Here is a 5,341-nt window from a genome sequence, read left to right on the forward strand (position 1 = left end):
AAATACAAAATTACTAATTCAAAGGGATATACACAGCCCAATGTTTATAGCAGCATTATCTACAATAGCCAAATTATGGAAACAGCCCAAGTGCCCATCAATAGATGAATGAATAAAGAATATATGGTATATATATGATGAAATATTACTCAGCCATCAAAAATAATGAAATCTTGCCATTTGCAATGATGTGGATGGATCTAGAGGGTATTATGTTAAGGGAAATAAGTTAGTCAGAGAAAGACAAATACCATATGACGTCACTCATAGGTGGAATTTAAGAAACAAAACAAATGATCATAGGGAAAAAGAGAGAGAGAGAGGCCAACCAAGAAACAGACTCTTAACTAAATATGGAGAACAAACTGATGGTCACCGGATGGGAGGGGGAGATGGGGGATGGGTGAAATAGGTGATGGGGATTAAAGAGTGCACTTGTGATGAACACTGGGGGATGTATGGAGGTATTGAATTACTACTGTACACCTGAAACTAATATTGCACTGTATATTAACTAACTGGAATTTAAATAAAAACAAATCTTGGCCTCTTAAGTCTCCAATTTTGTCTCTCTAGCCCCATGAGACTGCTGAAAGTTCTGTTGGCTTTTTGGTTCTCAGCTGTGGTCGTCTACCTGGGTGAAACCTGTATTCTCAACCTCTTGCTCTGCATCCAGAATTGGCAAATGCCACCAGGCATTTGGTACTCCACATGGAGTACCATCAGTTCCAGATGGTACTCCAAAGATCTGCAAAATGTCAGTTCACCTTTCCATGGCTCTCCTTTCCTGAATGTTGGTCCCTTAAATTTTGATCACTTCAGTAGCTCTCCAATGGCTTTAAACTGATCTTTTTGTCATGTTTTTTGTTTTTATTATTTAAACAAAGGTTTTGATTTACATCTCCCTGATGATTAATAATGTTGAGCATTTTTTCATTTGTCTGTTGGCAATATGTCTTCATTGGAGAAAATGTTCAAGTCCTCTGCTCATTTTTAAATCAGATTGTTTGGTTTGTTATTGAGTTGTATGAATTCCTTATATAATTTTTGGATGTTAACCCCTTATTGGATATATGATTTGCAAATATCTTCTCCCATTCAGTAGGTTGTTTTTTTAGTTTTGTTCGTGATTTCCTTCACTGTGCAAAAGCCGATTATTTTGATGTAGTCCTAATTGTTTATTTTTGCCTTTGTTTCCCTTGCCTGAAGACAGATCCAGAAAAATATTGCTGATGCCAATGTCCCCGAGTTTATTGCCTATGTTTTCTTTTAGGATTTGTATGGTTTCAGGTATTACATTCAGGTCTTTATTTCATTTTGAGTTTATTTTTGTGTATGGTGTTAAAACGGTCCAGTTTTATTCTATTGCATGTAGCCATCCAGTTTTTCCAGCACCATTTATTGAAGAGACTGTCTTTTCCCTATTGTATATTCATCCTCTTTTGTCATAGATTAATTTATCATATAAGCATGGGTTTATTTCTGGACTCTCTATTCTGTTCCAGTGATCTATGTGTCTACCTTTGTACCAGTACCATACTGTTATGATTACTACAGCTTCATAGTATGGTTTGAAATCTGGAATGGTAATACCTCCAGCTTTGCTGTTCTTTCTCAAGATTGTTTTGAAGGGGATTAAGAAGTACAAACTTTCACTTATAAAATAAATAAATCACAGGGATGAAAAGTACAGCATAGCAAATATAGCCCATAATATGGTAATAACCTTGTATGGTGACAGATCATAACTACACTTATCATGGTGAGCACTGTGTGAGGTAGAGAGTTATTGAATCAAAATATCGTACACCTAAAATTAATATAATGTTGCATGACAATTATACTTCAATTCAAAATAAACAGTGTTTGGGGCTCCTGGGTGGCTCAGTGGGTTAAGGTCTGCCTTCGGCTCAGGTCATGATCCCAGAGTCCTGGGATCAAGCCCCACATCTGGCTCCCTGCTCTGCAGGGAGCCTGCTTCTCCCTTTCCTTCTGCCTGCTTCTCTGCCTGCTTGTGTGCTCACACTCTCTCTCTCTAAAAAAAATAAAATAAAAGTAAAATAAATAAAAATGTTTTTTTCCTATAGTTAAGAGTCTCTCATGGTTTTTTCTCCCTCTCTGATAACTTCTTATCAAAAATAAATAAATAAACAATGTTTTTATTGTTAAATATAGGATGTATACATAGAGTTACACAGTCCTTACTCTTTTAGGAAGCACTCCAGGGGAAAGACTTGCTCAGAGGTCAATGATTCCAGGGACCATATTACTGAAGTCTTAGTGGCACTCCAGCTGACTCTTGGAGCTGGAATGTATCTACCAGCAGAGTGATACACAACAATTTCAGGGGACATGAAATGGTTGTGCATGGTAGGATGCTATATAAATGGACAGAGACTGCCTGGAGGTCAGGGTGACTTAGACAGCCCATGGCTATGTGTAAGGCTCAGGGGAAGTGGGAAAGGCATAGAGAGTAATATTTACTGCTATTTTACTTTGTTTAGTGCTCTTTTTAAATCAACTTTATGAACTGGAAAGCAACCAATTAATACTAATAATTTTTAAACATTTTTTGAGTATAATTGACACACATGTTATATGTTTCAGGTGTCCAACTTAGTGATCTGACAAGTTTATACATTATGCTATGTTTACCACAAGTATAGCTACTATCTGTCCTGTTCCATCACTATTACAATATCATTGACTATATTCCTTACACTGTGGCTTTTACTTCCATAACTTATTTTCTTGTTTTGGGGATTTTTATTTTTCCTGTTTTTATTTAAATTCCAGTTAGTTAACATAGAGTGTTATTATTAGTTTCAGTTGTACAATATAGTGATTGAACAATTCCATACAACACCCACTGCTCATCACAACAAGTACACTCCTTAGTCCTATCACCTATTTCACCCATTCCCCCACCCACCTCCCCTCTGGTAACTTCCAGTGTGTTCTCTATAGTTAAGAGTCTGTCTCTTGGTTTGTCTCTCTTTTTTTCCCCTATGCTCATTTATTTTGTTTCTTAAATTTCACATATGAGTGAAATCATAGAGTATTTGTCTTTCTCTGACTTATTTCACTTAGCATTATACTCTCTAGTTCCATCCATGTTATTGCAAATGACAAGATTTCATTATTTTTTATAGCTGAATAATATTCCATTGTAGAAAATGTTTATTCAGGTCTTTTGCCCATTTTTAAATTGCATTATTTTGGGGAGTATTGAGTTTATAAGTTCTTTATATATTTTATATATTTTGGATATTAACCCTATTCAGTACATTATCTTGTTGTTTTGTTGATTTCCTTTGCTGCACAAAAGCTTTTTATTTTTATGGAGTCCCAGTAGTTTAATTTTGTTTTTGTTTCCCTTGCCTTAGGAGACATATCTAGAATATTCTAGGAGTTGTATGGTTGCAAGTCTCACATTTAGGTCTTTAATCCATTTTGAGTTTATTTTTGTGTATAGTGTTAAAAATGGTCCAATTTCATTCTTTTATGTGTAGCTGTCCAGTTTTCCCAGCACCATTTATTGAAGAGACTCTTCCCCATTGCATATTCTTGCCTATTTTGTCATAAATTGACCATATAAGTGTGGCTTTATTCCTGGGCTCTCTATCCTGTTTCAGTGATCTATGTGTCCACCTTTGTGCCAGTATCCTACTGTTTTGATTACTACACCTTTGTATTATATCTTGAAATCTGGGATTGTAATACCTCCAGCTTTGTTCTTTCTTAGGATTGTTTTGGCTATTCAGAGTCTTCTGTGGTTCCATACCAATTTTAGTATTATTTGTTCTGGTTTTGTGAAAAATGCTGTTGGTATTTTGATAGGAGTTGCACTGTATCTGTAGATTGCTTTAGGTAACATGGATGTTATAACAATATTAATTCTTCCAATCCATGAGCATAGAATATCTTTCCATTTGTTATGTCATCTCCAATTTCTCTCATCAGTGTTTTATAATTTCCAGAATACAGGTCTTTCACCTCTTTGGTTAGGTTTATTCCTAACCAAAGGTATTTTATTTTATTTTATTCTTTTGGGTGCAGTAGTAAATGGGATTGTTTCCTTAATTTCCCTTTCTGCTACTTTGTTATTAGTGTATAGAAATGCTACCAATTTCTGGGTATGAATTTTGTATCCTACAATTTTACTGAATTCATTTATCAGTTCTCCTGGATTTTTGGTGGACTCTGTAGGATTTTCTACATATACTATCGTGTGGTCTGCAAATAGTGACAGTTTAGCTTTTTCTTTACCAATGTGGATGCCTCTCATTTCTTTTCTTTTCTTTTTTTTTTTTTTTTTTTGTCTGATTGCTGTGACTAGGACTTCTAGTATTATGTTGAATAAAAGTGGCAAGAGTGGACATCCTTGTCTTATTCCTGATGTTATAGAGAAGCTCACGGTTTTTCATTGCTGAGAAGAATGTTAGCTGTAGGTTTTTCATATTTGTCCTTTATTATGTGGAGATATATTCCTTTTAATTTCCCTTTGTTGAGAGTTTTTATCATTAAAAGATACTGTATTTTGCCAAATGTTTTTTCTGCATCTATTGAGATGATTGTGTGATTTTTATCCTTGGTTTTGTTGATGTGGTGTATCATGTTGACTGATTCTCAAATATTGAACTACCCTTGCATCCCTGAGATAAATCCCACCTGACTGTGGTGAATGATATTTTTAATGTATTGTTGTATGTGGTTTGCTAATATTTTATTGAGGGTTTTTGCATCTATGTTCATCAGGGTTATTAGCCTGTAGTTCTCTCTCTCTCTCTCTCTCTCTCTCTCTTTTTTTTGTGGTGTCTTTGGTTTTACTATCAGAGAGTTGGTAGAAGGCAGAGCAAGACACATGTCACTGCTTCACAAAACAGGAGCAAGACTTATGTTGGCACCAAGCTGATGAGCCCTACAGCTGCACCTGCTATACGATCATCAATTTGCAGCTCCTGGCATGTTTCTGTTACCAAGATTTCTATAGTTGTGTGTGTTACTAATGTTGTTGTGTGATCAAAGCTTATGTGAACATCCGTTTGTGAGTCTTTTTGTGGACTTTTGTTTTCCTTTCTCTTGGATAAATACCTAGCATTGGAATGGCTGGGCCACAGAATAGGGCTATGTTTAACTTTATAAGAAACTCCTCACAGATTTCCAAAGCTGTTATGACAATCTGTACTCCCATCAGTAGTGCCTGTTTCTTGAGGTTCTCAAAAATTTTGTGTTGTCAACTTTGAACTTTAAGCCATTCTGGTCAGTGACTCATTGTGGTATCTCACTGTGATATCAATTTGCATTTTTGTGATGATTAATGACATGGAGCACTTTTTTG

Source organism: Callorhinus ursinus, unplaced genomic scaffold, assembly GCF_003265705.2.
Source record: "Callorhinus ursinus isolate GAN/ISIS: 27379988/994484 unplaced genomic scaffold, GSC_fseal_2.0 scaffold84, whole genome shotgun sequence".
Lineage (NCBI taxonomy): Eukaryota > Metazoa > Chordata > Mammalia > Carnivora > Otariidae > Callorhinus > Callorhinus ursinus.